This window comes from Macrobrachium nipponense, chromosome 8, assembly GCF_015104395.2.
Source record: "Macrobrachium nipponense isolate FS-2020 chromosome 8, ASM1510439v2, whole genome shotgun sequence".
Lineage (NCBI taxonomy): Eukaryota > Metazoa > Arthropoda > Malacostraca > Decapoda > Palaemonidae > Macrobrachium > Macrobrachium nipponense.
In genome coordinates this window covers 33,854,495-33,870,874 of record NC_087203.1, presented here as the reverse complement: position 1 = coordinate 33,870,874, position 16,380 = coordinate 33,854,495, and the positions used below count along the sequence as shown (strand labels likewise).

General features: G+C 46.0%; 1 protein-coding gene across 3 annotated transcripts in view; it reads right to left on the bottom strand.

Moving 5' to 3' along the window:
- LOC135222662 (dysbindin protein homolog) overlaps window positions 1–16,380 on the bottom strand; it is a 38,608-nt gene that overhangs the window by 6,782 nt on the left and 15,446 nt on the right. The window lies entirely within an intron of this gene.

The window sequence follows — 16,380 nt, the reverse complement described above, 5'->3', positions numbered from 1 at the left end:
CTCCAAAATGTAGTTTGCATAATGGAGGATAGAGACATATTCTGTCTGAAACCCAAAGACGTTGCTACTGCACAAATCTCATGCGTCTCCACTTTCAGCACCCTAAGAGCATGCTCCTGAGTTTGGGCATGCGCTTCTCGGATCAAACTCCTTAGGAAAAAGGACATTGCATTCTTTGAAAGAGGCCGAGACGGGTCTTTCACCGAGCACCAGAGTCGGCTCGACTCTCCTCTCACAGTTTCTGTCCTTAAAACTACATCCAAGTTCCATTCCACTTCTTCAGGCTTGAAAATCTTGTAGGAACTAAAGGATCTGATCAGGTCACTGATGTCCTGATTTGACAAAATGTCGAGGGCTCTATGCTTGAAAACCGATGAAAGCATGGCCCTATATCCTTTAATAGTTGAAGTGGCCAACTTCTTGGTGTCCCTCAGAAATAACAAAAATTCCGCAATTTCTGTTATAGATGTCTCAGAAGAAGAGATGCTATGTCGTCTGCACCATGACCTAAAGACTCTCCACTTGGACTGGTAGAGCTTGGCAGAAGAGCTTCTTCTGCAGCTAGCAATAGCTTCTGACGCCCTTCGCGAAAACCCTTTTGCTCTGACCAGGTTCCTGACAGTCTGAATCCTGTCAGGGCCAGAGCAGACAACCCTTGGTGATATCGGTTGAAATGGGGTTGTCTGAGAAGCGATGGATTTTGTGGAAGTAGTCTGGGAAAATCCACAAGCAGATTGAGAAGGTCCGGGAACCACTCTTTCCTGGGCCAGAATGGTGCTACTAGGGTCATTGTCACATTCTGGTGCGATTGAAGCTTGTTTAAGACCTCTCTTATCATCCCGAAGGGAGGAAAAGCGTAAACGTCCAGTCCTGTCCAATCTGGCAGCATCGCCTCTGTTCTCCACGCTAGTGGTTCTGGAATTGGAGAACAGAAAATGGGAAGGCGATTGTTCCTCGATGTGGCGAACAGATCTATCGATGGTCTTTCCCAAAGCTTCCAGAGGTCCTGACACACTCTCGTTCAGAGTCCATTCTGTTGGTAACACCTGATTTACCCGACTCAGTTCCGTACATATGACAACGCTGTGGTGTTGTCCGAGTAGACCGCTACGTTTCTTCCGGTGACTAAGTGGTCGAACACTTGTAGCCCTAAGAGGATGGCCTTCAATTCCTTCCCATTGATGTGCAAGGTCTTTTCTCGTTCTGTCCACAGACCTGATACTCTCTTGTCTCCTAGGAGGGCTCCCCATCCGCTGTCTGAGGCGTCTGAGAAGAACTGCAGGTCGGGGTTCGACACGACTAGGGAGATTCCTTCTCGTAATCTTTCCCTCGAATGCCACCATTCCCTTGAATGCCACCAACGAAGATCCATCTTTATTTCTTCCATCAGGGGGAAAACTATTGAGTCCGACTGAGTCTTCCAAGACCAATTTGCTTTCAGGAAGAACTGAAGCGGCCTCATGTGTAGGCGTCCTAACCTGACAACACTCTCCACTGAAGCCAGAGTCCCAAGTAGGCTCATCCATTCGAGCGCTGAGCAGGACGGGCGAACCAGAAATTGCTGGACTGTTGACAGGCAGGACTCTATCCTCTTCGGGGAGAGAAAAACCCGAAAAGCTAGAGTCTAGTAACATCCCTAAATAGATAATCCTCTGAGTTGGAAACAATTGGGACTTCTCTGTGTATACTACGATACCCAATAATTGTGTCAAAGTAAGCGTCTTCTCCAAGTCCTTCACACACTGACGACTGGATCTGGCTCTCAGGAGCCAGTCGTCTAAGTAAAAAGCTGTGTTGATTCCCATCAAATGCAGCCACTTTCCCAGAAGAGCGAGAATCCAAGTAAATACTTGAGGGGCGGTTGACAGCCCGAAGCAGAGGGCTCTGAACTGGAAGACTCTCTTCATGAAGACGAATCTCAGGAACTTCCTGGAGTTCTGATGGACGGGGACATGGAAGTATGCATCCTTCATGTCGAGAGATACCATCCAGTCGCCCGGTTGGATGGCTGACATTACCGATCGACTGGTTTCCATTCGGAATTTCGTCTTCCGGACAAAGAGGTTCAGAGCGCTTACGTCCAACACAGGTCTCCATCCCCCTGATGCCTTGGGGACTATGAAAAAGCCTGTTGCAAAAACCTGGGGAGTTCGTGTCTGTTACTTCCTCTATGGCCTCTTTGTTGATAAGCTCTTTTACTTCTTTGGCTAAAGCCAAAGCTCTTGTTGATCCGGTCGAGTATGCTGTCAAACAGACAGGTGTATTGCACAGTGGTGGATCCTGCGTAAAAAGGATCACATATCCCTCTCGAAGCACCTGAATTACCCACTGTTCTGCTCCTCTTCGACTCCATTCCTCCCAGTAGTCGTGGAGTCTTGCCCCCACGGGTGTGTGAAGGACCTTCCGATCATTTCTCTGTCTTAAAGGAAGGTTTCTTGGTAGACTTGGAGGTGGTTCATAGATTAGTTCTTGGTCTCTGCTGCCACCTCGACTTACCTCCTTGAAGGGGACGCTTTTGTAGAGGAGAAGCTTTGGCTCCTGTCGCTGGAGGTTCCTTAGGTCTTCTTGCTCACTGAAAAAGAAGATCATTGGTGGACTTTTCCTCGAGGTTCGATAGCACATGCATGATGGTTTCTTCTGGAAACAGGTGAGATTTACTCAGGGGGAGAACAACAAAGCCGATTTTTGGTTCGTGGTTACTCCTCGAGATGTGAAGGAGCACCACCGTTCTCTCTTCTTTAGTACTCCCATAGTGAATAGGGCGGCCAATTCCCCTGAACCGTCTCTCACTGCCCTGTCTGCACAGGACAACACATTGAGCCAGTTGGCAGAAAAATCCTCATCTAGAGACTGGCAATCTTTAATTTTCCTGGCTAACGCTGCAATAGTCCAATCCAGAAAACTGAAGACTTCGATCAACTTGTATAAGTTCTTCACCAGGTGATCTAACTCGGGTGAAGAGAACAACACTTTAGCAGCCGAGAACGTTGCTCTTCTGTGGGAGTCCACAATTTGAATTTTAGCCTAGCCTAACCCCTTTTGTTTACACAAATGAATAATCTACCCACCTGTACGCTTTCTCCGACTCCAGTATACTCCAGAAATCACCTTAGAACAACAGCACAACAAGACTTAAGACCCAAAAACTCCTACCAGACAGAGAGCTCTCCCCCTACCAACCACACACCACCAGCACATGCTTTCCACTGCCCCGTGTTATTGTTTACATCCCCCCAACGCCGCCACCATCTTGTCTATGACGTCACAGCCTATGACGTCACACAACTTAAATACATCAACAGACACCTTCTAGAATCAACCATATGCTGTCCATATATAGGACACCCACCATATTTCAACAATGCATAAAATACCAATAACAATTATACAATATATAATCACACTTATCTCTTTCTCCCTCCCCTCCAACTGTTTCCTAACCTAGTCCCCTCTTAATTTCCTTCATCCTCCAACTCTTTACCCTCTACATAATTTCTAATACATTCCCCTGAAACTCCTGCTTTAGTTAATACATCAGCCACTTGCTCCTTTCCTTTTATCCATCTCACCTCCTTTATTTCCATGGATTCAATGGTTTCCCTTATTGCTGCAATATCTATCTTTAATCTCTTGCTACTTACACCAGTGCTCGATTTGATGGCGGTCATCAGTGTTTTACTATCAGTGTTAACCAAGGCTTCTAAATTTCTCCCTCCTACTACCTCTTCCCACAAATGCTTGAAATATATCAATCCTTCTACAGCTTCCCCAACACTCAGGGCTTCGGCCTCAATGGTGGATTTTGCCACTCTCCTGGATTTCCTAGACTTCCACCATATGGGACTTCTCCTCTTCCCATCTGTCAAGGAAATAATATAACCCAGTTGAGTATGGCCATCTTCTATGTTTCCAAATGAAGCGTCTGCATAGGCTTCCCAATAAACCCTTTCTTCTTCCATCTCACTTATTGTAACTTCGCCCATCATGCTCTTAGTTTTTCTCACAATTTTAATAAGCTTCTTCATATCCTGAGTTGTTCCTTCTTTAAATGCTTTACTTAATTCGCTAACATCATATGATATTTCTGGCATAGTGTGTAGTGATACCCAATTCAGCTGTCCTACCACTGATCTATACTCAGTTAACTCCTTTTGTTCTAGCACTATTACCCGTATATCTTCTAGCCTCTGGTTCTCTTATGGAATTTATATACTGCCACTGATTAAGGGAAAATCTATTCTCCTTCTGCTCTATTACTACTCCTATATACTTGAACCTTTTACTCTCTTGTTCTCCTACTTGCAATTTCCCTTTCAATTTCCCAATCGTTTCCTTTAAGAATCCTTCAGTTCCTCCGTAGCAAAAATCATCTACGTGTGTACACAAAATGCCATTCAATTTATTGTCCTTTTTCCAAAATGTTATTGTTAGTATACAATAAGGTTTTGTACATACTTACCTGGCAGATATATACTTAGCTATACGTCTCTGACATCACGACAGAATTCAAAACTCGCGGCACACGCGACAGGTAGGTCAGGTGATCTACCTTACCCGCCGCTGGGTGGCGGCTGTAAGAACCAATCTCCCTTTCCAGCCAGAATTTTTCCTTCCACCTGTCTCCTGAGGGGAGGCTGGGCGGGCCATCAATCGTATATATCTGCCAGGTAAGTATGTACAAAACCTTATTGTATACTAACAATAACATTTTTGTACATGAACTTTCCTGTCAGATATATACTTAGCTGATTGACACCCTTGGTGGAGGAAAGAGACAGCAATATAAATATGGAAAAAAGGGGAAAACAACACTAGTTGTAGGATGTAAATACAACCTTGGTTCTTACCTGTTTAGGCAGAAGACTTCGTAGTTACTGTCTATGAGTCTGCGTTGCCTTAAGAGCTTCAGCAAGGGCGTGACCTACAGCTGACAGACTCTTTGGGTCTATCAAAGGGATTTGGTTATCCGCTTACTTGATAGAATCCGAGCAGGATCTGTCAACGGGGATTCGTCCACTTATATGACAGAACCTAACCACTATCATTGCAAGGAGCTCAAACATAAACCGATCACCTAACCAATCTAATCATTGTTAACGACTAACGAAATGAAAAACATGCCTACCCGCATGTTCTTTCAAACAACCAAAAACTTACAACCTAACAAGGGGAAAAATATATACTACAAAGGATATGTCTCAGCTCCCTGCCCCAGCACCGAATCCGCCGATACGTACAGGCCTAACCCGAAGCACTTTTCATACGTAATTTTGACGTCTCTCAGATAGTGGTTTGCAAAGACTGAGTTGCAACGCCAGAATGTTGCCTTCATAATATTACTCAGGGATATGTTTTTGTTAAAAGTCAATGACGTGGCAATAGCTCTTACCTCATGAGCTTTGACCTTAAGAACTTTGAATTGGACTTTCATCACATATCGCATGCGCTTCTTTCACCAGGCTTCTGATTAAGAAAAGAAAGCGCATTCTTCGAAAGAGTCCTCCTTGGATCTCTTACAGAGCACCAAAGGTTGACATCATTGCCCTTAAGTTTTTTCTTTCTCTGTAGATAGAACTTTAAACTTCGTACTGGGCAAAGCGACCTCTCTGCTTCCTCGCCTACTAATGCAGACAAGCCTTGGACTGCAAAGCTCCTAGGCCAAGGATTTGAGGGGTTCTCGTTCTTAGCCAAGAACGAAGGAAGGAACGAACAGATACCTGCATCTCCTCTGAATCCCACATTTCCTTCTAGTGCATGGAGTTCATTAACCCTCTTTGCGGAAGCCAATGCCATGAGAAAAATTGTCTTCTTCGTGAGGTCTCTAAACGAGGCAGACTGAGGCGGTTCGAACTTATTGGACCTCAGGTAACGTAGCACTACATCCAGATTCCAACTCGGAATCCCTGGAGAAACCTTCTTGGATGTTTCAAACGATCTTATTAGATCATGAAGGTCCTTATCTTCTGAAATGTTTAAGTTTCTGTGCCTAAACACTGCAGATAGCATGCTACGATAGCCTTTAATGGTTGATACCGCCAATCCACTTTCTTCCCTAAGGAAAAGTAAGAAGTCTGCTATTTGGGTCACAGAGGTACTGGAAGAGGAAAAGTGATGGTTCCTACACCATCGCCGAAAGACGTCCCACTTCGATTGGTTGACTCTAAGGGTAGAAGGCCTTCTTGCTGCTGCGATAGCCGTTGCAACTCTTGCAGAAAAGCCTCTCGTTCTGACCAAACTTTTGACAGTCTGAAGCCAGTCAGATCTAGAGCGGGGAGGTTTTTGTGATACCTCTCGAAGTGGGGTTGTCTGAGCAGATCGATCCTCTGTGGTAATGTTCTCGGAAGATCTACTAACCATTCCAGTACGTCTGTGAACCATACTTGTGCGGGCCAGAACGGGGCTACCAGCATCATCCTTGCTGCCTCCGATTCTGCAAATTTCTTTAGAGTCTCTCCCAGTATCTTGAATGGAGGAAAAGCATACATGTCTAGACCCTTCCAATCTAGTAGAAACGCGTCTATCGACACTGCCCTCGGGTCCGATATCGGAGAGCAGTAGTTGGCTATCCTCGCATTCTTGGCTTTGGCGAAGAGGTCTATATGAGGCTCGCCCCAAAGCTTCCACAGGTCCTGGCAAACATCCTCGTGAAGAGTCCACTCTGCAGGCAGGACTTGATCTTTCCTGCTTAGGAGGTCTGCTCTGACGTTCTTTTCTCCCTGTACGAACCTGGTAAGGAGACAAATCTTCCTTTGCTCTGCCCAAAGCAGAAGTTCTTTTGCTGTCTCGTACAGGGAGAAAGAGTGAGTCCCCCCTGCTTCCTGATGTAAGCCAGGGCCGTGGTGTTGTCCGAGTTGATCTGTACTGCTGAAGCTAGGACGTGGGGCTCGAAAGCTTTCAAAGCTAGCCAAACCGCCATCAGCTCCTTCTTGTTGATGTGCCAGGACACCTGTTCCTTCTTCCAGGTGCCTGACACTTCTCTTGAGCCGAGCGTTGCTCCCCAACCTGTTTCCGAGGCGTCGGAATACAACACTTGGTTGGGGTTCGGAATGTGAAGGGACATCCCTTCTGCAAACCTGAGAGGGTTGGCCCACCAAGAGAGGTCCTTCTTGATTTCCCTTGAGATCTCGAAGGAGAACTCTAGGTTTTGCGAACGACACCTCCAGTTTCGATGTAGAAAGAACTGGAGAGGTCTGAGGTGCAACCTTCCTAGAGAAAGGAATTGCTCCAACGAGGAGAGTGTCCCCAACAAACTCATCCACTCCCTTGCTGTGCATACTTCTTTCTCTAGGAAGGCTTTGACTTTCTCTGACCCTCGGGCTATCCTTTCTGGAGACGGAAAAGCCCGAAAATCCAGAGAAGCCATCCGAATCCCCAGATAGATACGATCTTGACTGGGGATAAACTGAGACTTTTGAAAGTTCACCAAAAGTCCCAGAGAACTTGCCATGAAAAGGGTCTTTTGTAGGTCCTCCAAACATCTTTTCTGCGACTTGGCTCTGATTAGCCAGTCGTCCAAGTAAAGGGACACTCTGACTCCCTCCAAATGTAGCCATCTTGCTACATTTTTCATTAGGCCTGTGAAGACCTGAGGGGCTGTTGAAAGGCCGAAGCACAAAGCCCTGAACTGGAATATCCTTCCTCCCATCATGAACCTGAGGTATTTCCTTGAAGAAGGATGGATAGGCACATGGAAGTAAGCGTCCTGAAGATCTAGGACACCATCCAGTCCCCTGGCCGAAGGGCCGCCAACACTGAGGATGTCGTCTCCATGGCGAACTTCCTCTTTTCTACAAAAGAAATTCAGGGCGCTTACATCCAGAACCGGTCTCCATCCTCCTGAGGCTTTTGGAACTAGAAAAAGGCAGTTGTAAAAGCCCGCTGAGCAAGGGTCGCTCACTAGCTCTATAGCCTCTTTCTCGAACATTTGTTCCACTGCTTGTGTTAAAGCAAGGCTCATGATGGGATCCCTGTACCTGGCCACCAACTCCCTCGGAGTCGTTGTCAACGGTGGTCTTTCCGTAAAGGGAATCAGATATCCTTTCCGGATAATCGAGAGGGACCAGTTGTCCGCTCCTCTCTTTGCCCAGGCTTCCGAGAATCTTAGAAGCCTGGCACCTACTGGTGTTTGGAGGACTACTTCCCTACTTCTTAGCTCTGGCAGAGCGTGAGAAGGATCTACCTCTCTTGAAAAGGTCTATTACCTCTTGAGGTAGAGGCTCTAGAAGGAGGGCCCCCTCGAAAGGGCTCCTGTCTAGCTGGAGTCTCCTTCTTCGTCTTCGTCTGGAAGGAGGTCCTAGGCTTCCGTGCCGACTGCGCGAGCATGTCCTGAGTCGCCTTCGCAGAGATAGATCCTGAGATGTCCTGTATTATCTTCTTCGGAAATAGCAGAGGCGAGAGCTGCGAATACAGAAGAGAGGCTCTTTGGGCATGCAAAACAGAGACTTAGTCAGAAAAGAGCAGAAGACTGATCTCTTCTTATAAGATCCCTGCTCCAAACAGGGAGGCTATTTCGCTCGATCCATCTCTAACCTGCGTTTATCAATGCACAGTTAGAACACTGTTGAGATCTTCTGGCGAAATAGCATCCGGGTTCTGAGTCTTCTTAGCCAAGACCCCCAAAGACCAGTCAAGGAAGTTGAAGACTTCCAAGACTCTAAACATTCCCTTCAGCAGGTGGTCAAGCTCGTTCATAGCCCAGGTAGTCTTAGCAGACAAAAGAGCCGAGCGTCGTGCTGCATCTACCAGAGAAGAGAAGTCCGCATCCGCCGATGAAGGAAGACCGCCCAGGCCTAGGGGTTCTCCAGACTCGTACCAAAACCCCAGTCTGCCCGTAAGCTTGGAAGGAGGGAAAGAAAACACAGTCTTCCCTTCTCTTCCTTAGAAAGCAGCCAATCACCAAAACCTCTCAAAGCCTTCTTCATTGAGATGGTTGGCTTCATCCTCACACAAGAGGAAACTTTCGTCTTCTTCGAAGTCGAGAATAAAGAGAGAGGAGACGGAGGAGCGACTGGAGTAAGGGAGTCTCCAAACTCTTGAAGAAGGAGATCTGTAAGGATCTTATAGGACGAAACTGACGAGTCCTTCACCAAATCCTCTTCTGAAGGTTCAACTTCATCCACTGAAGAACCCTCCGCTTCTTTACGAGGGCAGTTAGCCTTCTCTAAAGAAGTGCGTCTGTCTAGAGAGTGTCTAGTAGCAGACTGGCGCCTATCAGGGGAAGCCAAAGTTTCTGGAGAGCTCCTCTCGAATGAGTCCTTCCTACTCTGATGAGTGTGTGCTCTTTGATCCTTGATCCTACTCCTAGAATTCCGGGCTTCCAAATGGGGAGCGCCTGCTAGGAGAGGAGAGCCTACTATGCCCTCAAGGCGCTTCACAGGATCCATGCGCCTGTTCAAAGGAGAGCGGCTGCCAGGCGAGCTGCGCCTACCATGAGGCGAACCCCTACTAGGCTCTTGGCGCCTACTTACAGGAGAGCGAAGCCCTGGAGAAGGTCGCCTACTAGGTGACCGGCGTCTACCATGCTCCACAAACTTTGATCCAGACTTGTGTGTCTCTTCAAAAGGTAGTCTCCCAGAAGAGACATATCTTTCAGGCTCTACACGCCTGTCCTGAACAGAGCGGCTAAAAGGAGAGCCGCGCCTATCCTCCGCACCGCGCTTGGGAGCGGGAGAGCGTCTACTTGGGGAGTAGCGCCTACTAGGCTCAAGGCGCCTAACAAAAGGCGAGATCCTGTCTCTTGACGAATCCATCAAAGAGTAGGCTCTCTTATCCGGAGAATGAAGGATCTTCGGAAATGAGCGAGAAGACGAGGCTGTGCGCCTGTCTTTAGACGAACGCCTACTAGGCGCTAGATCCCTTCCTACTGGAGAGATGTAGTCACCAGGAGAAAGCTTCTTGGGCGATTGACGCCTGGAAGACGACAAGCGTCTGCCGAGGGAAGAGCGCCTCCTTCCATCCGCTGATACAGGAGAGAGAACAGACTCTGACTGAGACGGTAACACAGGCGAAGGAATCCTAGACTTCTTGACAGGGAGAGAGGCGTCTTTCCGACGCGTTCCTCCTGCCAAGGAGCCCGCCAGCGCCGAAATCTGCGCTTGCAGTCCAGCAAGAATTCGAGCTGGAGATCTTGCAAAATCCTCCACCAGAGAAGAGGCTCGAAGCCTACTATGAGGCGAGAACTCCTGCTCCATCCTGGGTTTTCTTGATCTCTACTTCCAGCTCTTCTGGAAAAACTTCCGGGCTGGAAGGAAAGGCGCCAGGAGCCTTCCAGGCTCTCTTCAGCGGTCGCGAAGAATCCGAGGCGCTCCATCCTCTTCTAGGCGAAGGTGAGGAAGAAGAAGAGAAGCATTGGCGCAATACCTCCTTCTTCGCGCGAACAAGGGCAGCCTGGGTACGAACATCAGGATCTACCGAGGGGATGCCTGATCGGTGTTGGGAGTTTCTCCCTCCAACCTTCCTGCGGCTGTTGACTTTCCTCCTCACACTGGGACTGGGAGTCTGGAAGAGGTCTAGGCCTGGAAGCATTAAGGGAGCCCGATCAGACGCACCCTCCACTGCACTGGGAGGGGTCACTGCACAATTCACCTTCACTACTCTTACCTTGCAACGAACGAATCTTCTTTTCCATGCTAAGGATCGTCGGCTCTCATGGTTGCCACTTCCGTAGTCGTATCCTTAGGTTCGATGCAGGGCGCAGGAGCTGAAACTGGAGAAGGTTCTAATGCTACAACAGGATTTTCTTCTACCTCGCTAATACGAGACTTACTAGAACTCCTAGACGAAGCCTTTCTCACCCTGTCTTTCTCTAACTTCCTCAAGTAGGAAGAAAGAGCCTTCCATTCACCCTCATCCAACTTCTACACTCATTACACGGGTTAACAAAAGAACATTCTTTCCCTCTACATTTAAAGCAAACTGTGTGAGGATCTACCGTAGCTTTCGGTAGTCTCACCTTGCATTCATCCATAGAGCACACATAGAAGATTTCTTAACCTCTAACTCAGACATCTCGATATCAAAGAAAAATCCAAATCAATATCCAAAAACAATCCACAAATGCGTATGCCAAGCCAACAAGATCAGGTACTTCACCGAAAGTCAGTCCAAATAAATCCACGGCAACGAGAATCGAATAAAGCTGTCAGGAGGTAACAACCACAGGTGTAGTCGTCACCGGCGACAGAAAAATTCTGGCTGGAAAGGGAGATTGGTTCTTACAGCCGCCACCCAGCGGCGGATAAGGTAGATCACCTGACCTACCTGTCGCGTGTGCCGCGAGTTTTGAATTCTGTCGTGACGTCAGAGACGTATAGCTAAGTATATATCTGACAGGAAAGTTCATGTACAAAAAGAATATATATTAGGTTCTAGTCTACTTCTCTCACCTTGAAGCTCCTTCATTACTTTCACCACTTTACAATACCATGCTTTTGCTGCATCCTTGAGCCCATAGACGGTTTTCTTCAACTTCCATAATCCCCTCCAACCGTCTTCCCTTGGTGGCTTCAAATACACTTCTCTTTGTATCTCATCACCTTGTAAATATGCAGTTTTGACATCCAATGTATAACAATTCCAATTTTTCACCTTTATTATGGTTAGACAGAATTTTAAAATTTCAGCATTGCATGTGGGAGCATCCTTTTCCCACTCTGCCATCCTTCTTCAAACCCTCTAGCTACCAATCTTGCTTTACATATCCTTTCCCCCCCATTTTATCTTTTCAGTTACTATCCATCTTGTAGATATAGCTTTTTGTCCAACATCATTTACCTCCTCATATACTTAGTTATTTCTCCAACTTTGAAGTGCTTTTTCTTTAGCTTCCATTATGCTTCTATTTTCAAATCCCAGCAACACCTCCTCTTCATCTTCAATTTTTTCTACCCGACTATAATCCCTCAAATTAACCCACCTTTTGTCACCTGACTGTGAGTCTTGTACATTGTACGAATCAGCCCATGCTTGGCTTGATCTTTTTCCTGCAAGACCTAATATAGTCCATTCTTCTACTTGTCCTGTATCGTTGTTTATAGCTCTAACTCTATTTCCCTTTTTGAATTTTGGTATCTCTTTCATTAACTCTCCTTCTATTGACCCACTTTCCCCGTTATCTTCCACTGTTTCCTCTATCACCTCTCTTTCTATAGTCTCTTCTGTGTCTGCATTCCTTCTCCCACCTATTATCTCCTCTCCTTCTTGCCAATCTACTTTCCCTTCATTTGTGCCATCTGATCTACCTTTCACACAATGGGATTTATCTATTCTAGCCGATATCTCTTCTGTATCTGGTGATCGTCGTTGAATCCTTGTCACATGTAACCTAGCTACTTCTCTTAAAGAATCCACATGTTTGACTATTATTGTTTTCCCCGATACTCCCACTACCTGAGTAGGTCCTCTCCATTAATTTTCATTTTCCCTCTTATAGAATACCTCATCTCCTACCACTGCTTCTTCAAATTTATGTTCTCTGATGTTTTTGTTTAACGCTATTCTTATTTTATTACAAGACTATTTTTTATAAATGCTTCTCTGGCCTTGTGCATTGCATTCAGTGTGTCCCTTACCATACCCTCTTCCATCCCTTTTTCTCTGCTTGCAGGACTTGAACTTTCTTCTCCCATTAGGTTAGGCAGTGAAGGGTTTTTCCCAAATACTAATTGGTTGGGAGAGAAACCTCCATTATTCATTAAGCAGTTCCTAGCACTCATTACCCATTTGAATGCTAAGGACCAATCTACTTCCTCTTCCTCCATCATCTTTCTTACACTTCCCTTGATCATGCCTACGTTCTTTTCACATAATCCGTTGCTCCACGGAGATTCTGATGCTGTGGCTAATACTTTAATATTCCATCTTTCTGCCATCCTCCTTACTTCTTCATTTTGAAATTCTCCCCCATTATCTGCCAATATTTTGGAGGGCGCTCCAAATATAGCAAACCAGCGCTCAAAAAGTGTCTTTATTATAGTTTCTGGTTTTTTATCTTTTATCCAACAGGCCTGACAATACCTCGTTGCCATATCCACTATTACCAAGAACTTTCTCTCTTCTATCTCTTCCACATTTATCGCTACAACTTCATTAAACGTTTTACTCCAAGAAAAGCCTACTACTGGTTTGGCGGGGTTTCTTTTGTATCTTTTGCAAACCTCACAATTTTCAATCAGTTCCGTTAGTAACTTTCTTATTTCCTCTCTTTCTTTTTCTATTAACCCATTACTCCATTGTGCTTCCTCTGTTAGCTTCCATATTTTATCTCTACTTCCATGACCAAACTGTAAATCTAATTTCTTCATTGTGTTCTTAATTTCCCTTAGATTCTTACCCTTCCAACCCTCCAGTAATAATTCTTCTACCTTCCTCCTCCTTATAGGTACTCTTAAATGACCCTGTTCGTCTTCTCTTAACTCTACTTTCATTCCCCCTAATACTTCTACTATGACACATTTTTCTTTCAAATTTAGGGTCATACCCATTTTAATCATGGTTTGCTTACCTATCAGCCAGGGTATATCACCCTGCAGAATTTCTGTCTTCAAATAAAACTTTCTGTTTTTTAGTATCACAGGTATTCTATTATCCTTTTGGACTTATAAGATGTCTCACCAAAATTAAACACTTTATTAGACTCTGTCCTAGTGTCCCTCATTCTCCTCAACTCTTCCTGACTCAAATCCATGACAATACGTGCTAGTCACAATTCCCCGCAAACTGTTGATTTACACCCTGTGTCCAAAATTGCATCAACCACCTCCCACGATGCTTTCACTATTTTATTTACTTCTCCTACATAAACCTCTTCTTCTTCTGTCCCAGTTTCTGTTTTCAGCCTATTTTCTTCTAGTTTTGTTTCAGTTTTCTTCCTATTATGAAAATTCTGAGGACAATCCCTAGCCCAATGCCATTCTGAACTGCATATTGCACATACTGTTACCTTCCCTTCTTTGTTTATAGGATTTCTACCACCCTTTCCTCGGTTCCATCTTCCCCGATATCTCTGGTTTTCCCTCCCTCTCCCAGAACTGGCATTGCCTTCTGACGACCCCCACCATTCCCGTTCCTCTTTAGTCCCTAATCCCTCAAATAGTCTTTTCATTGTTTGCGACACTGTTCCGTACTCTAGCTTTTCTTGCCCACAAGCTGATAATACCATTTGTTTTTGATTTTCTGTGAGATTTGCTTGCTCTATTACATGATAACCCTTGACTTCCCCTTCAAGACTAGCTCTCGGGCTTTCCCTTTTAAGCTCATTCTCATTTCTATCGCCGGGTATTTTGTATCTTCTCCATACAACAATAGCCAATCTTTGGCTTGACCTTTCCATTCTTTGTATTCTTCTTGTATCCCGCTAAACCTAGGACATTCCCTTCTCCATCTAGTAGTCTCCCTTTGTTCACTGTCGGATCCAGGCATCTTTGATCAACCACGCTCTGCTACCTGTTTGAATTTTAGCCTAGCCTAACCCCTTTTGTTTACACAAATGAATAATCTACCCACCTGTACGCTTTCTCCGACTCCAGTATACTCCAGAAATCACCTTAGAACAACAGCACAACAAGACTTAAGACCCAAAAACTCCTACCAGACAGAGAGCTCTGCCCCTACCAACCACACACCACCAGCACGTGCTTTCCACTGCCCCGTGTTATTGTTTACATCCCCCCGACACCGCCGCCATCTTGTCTATGACGTCACAACACAACTTAAATACATCAACAGACACCTTCTAGAATCAACCATATGCTGTCCATATATAGGACACCCACCATATTTCAACAATGCATAAAATACCAATAACAATTATACAATATATAATCACACAAGACCGAAGAAGTCTCCTTGGGAGGAGGCAGAAACTCCCAAAGAAGGAACTTCTCCTGTCGCATAAAACCTGTAGGTTTTATTCTGCAGCTTCAATGGAGGGAAGGCACACGAAGCCTTGCCTGACTCCCTCTTCTTAGCAAGCCACTCTTCTACTTCCTTCAGTGGTTTCTTCGAGGACTGAGAAAGAACTGGTTTCGGTAACCCCGAAGGCGCTGATCTCCTATCCTTCACAAACATCGACGGAGGTGAAGAATGCGTAGCTGGTTCAAAAAAGTCCGGATAAGTCTGTACAAGAAACCTTAGCAGACTACAATAAGCAGAAGAAGGCTTTGAATCCTGGTCTTGAGTTTCCTCTTCCGACAGGACGGCCGATACCCTGTCTTCCTCTTCCGTCTGGCTCGTTGCCTTCTTCAAAAAGACCATCAATTCTGGAAGTTGATGTTTAAAGGGAGCCAAAGCGGAATCCTTTAGCAAGGGTTTGGCCTTCGAATCATCCTTAGGCGAAGATGAAGTCGTGGCTGTTGTACGGCTCTTCTTCGAAAACGAATGACTGGGAGTCGAAACAACACGAGACGTATGAGGCAAACGAGTCGAAGCAGCTCGAGGCGAATGAGTCAAAACTCCTATCGATACACAATGAGGCAAGTCAGTCTCGCAAGCGCGCGAGCGCTGTAACGCACATGAGCATCTGACTCTGTCCGAAGTTACGCTATCCGAAGAGGACTGGCGATCTTCTCGGAAAAACTGGTCCGGCGCGAAACTGCAGGAAGGTTGTGGACTCCAGTGCTCCTTGGATTTCTTAATAGGTGGCGACATCCCTCTCGTACGCTGGGCATGTCTCTTCAAAGGACGCGACACTAAATCACTCCACACTTTTCGCCTCGAGACAGGCGACAGCATTTCCGAGTTGGACGACAACTGTGCGTCACTGATATCTACGCCTTTCCAGCAGCGTTTCCTGGGCACTCGCGAGTCGACTACGTCGACGGAGTCGGTGACTGACCGTGGGCAAACTCCCCCAGTCTCCCTTCGACCTCCGGTATGTCTTCTCCCAGGAGCTGGGGAGCAGGACAGGAACCTTCGTCTAGGAGAACGGGGAATGGACAGCCGCCTCCCCGGACACGACACTGACACTTGGCCTCACACTGGCCTTTTCTCTACGAATACACGAGACGACATACCCAAATCCATAACGGATTTTGCCTAGAACTCAAATTTCTTGTCCATCGTACTGATAACTCTAACAAGGAAATTGGGGTGTTGGGATCCCGGTGGAAACATGGGATACCTGGTCTGGAGTAATCGGTACTGAAGTTGGAAGACTATCGATAGGTGAAATATTTGATAAAAGTGGAGAAGATAGTGACGGTTTGTTTGCCTCTAAAGGCACGGGAGTTGTCTCTACTCTAGTTTTACTACCCGCTCTAAGAGCTGCTTTCCTTTTCCTATCTTGTCCATCTTATCCACATGAGCTTGAAAAGTCTTCCAACCTTGTTCATCTAAACTACGGCACTCATCACAAGTTAATTCCTTGCTACAGCACTGACCCCT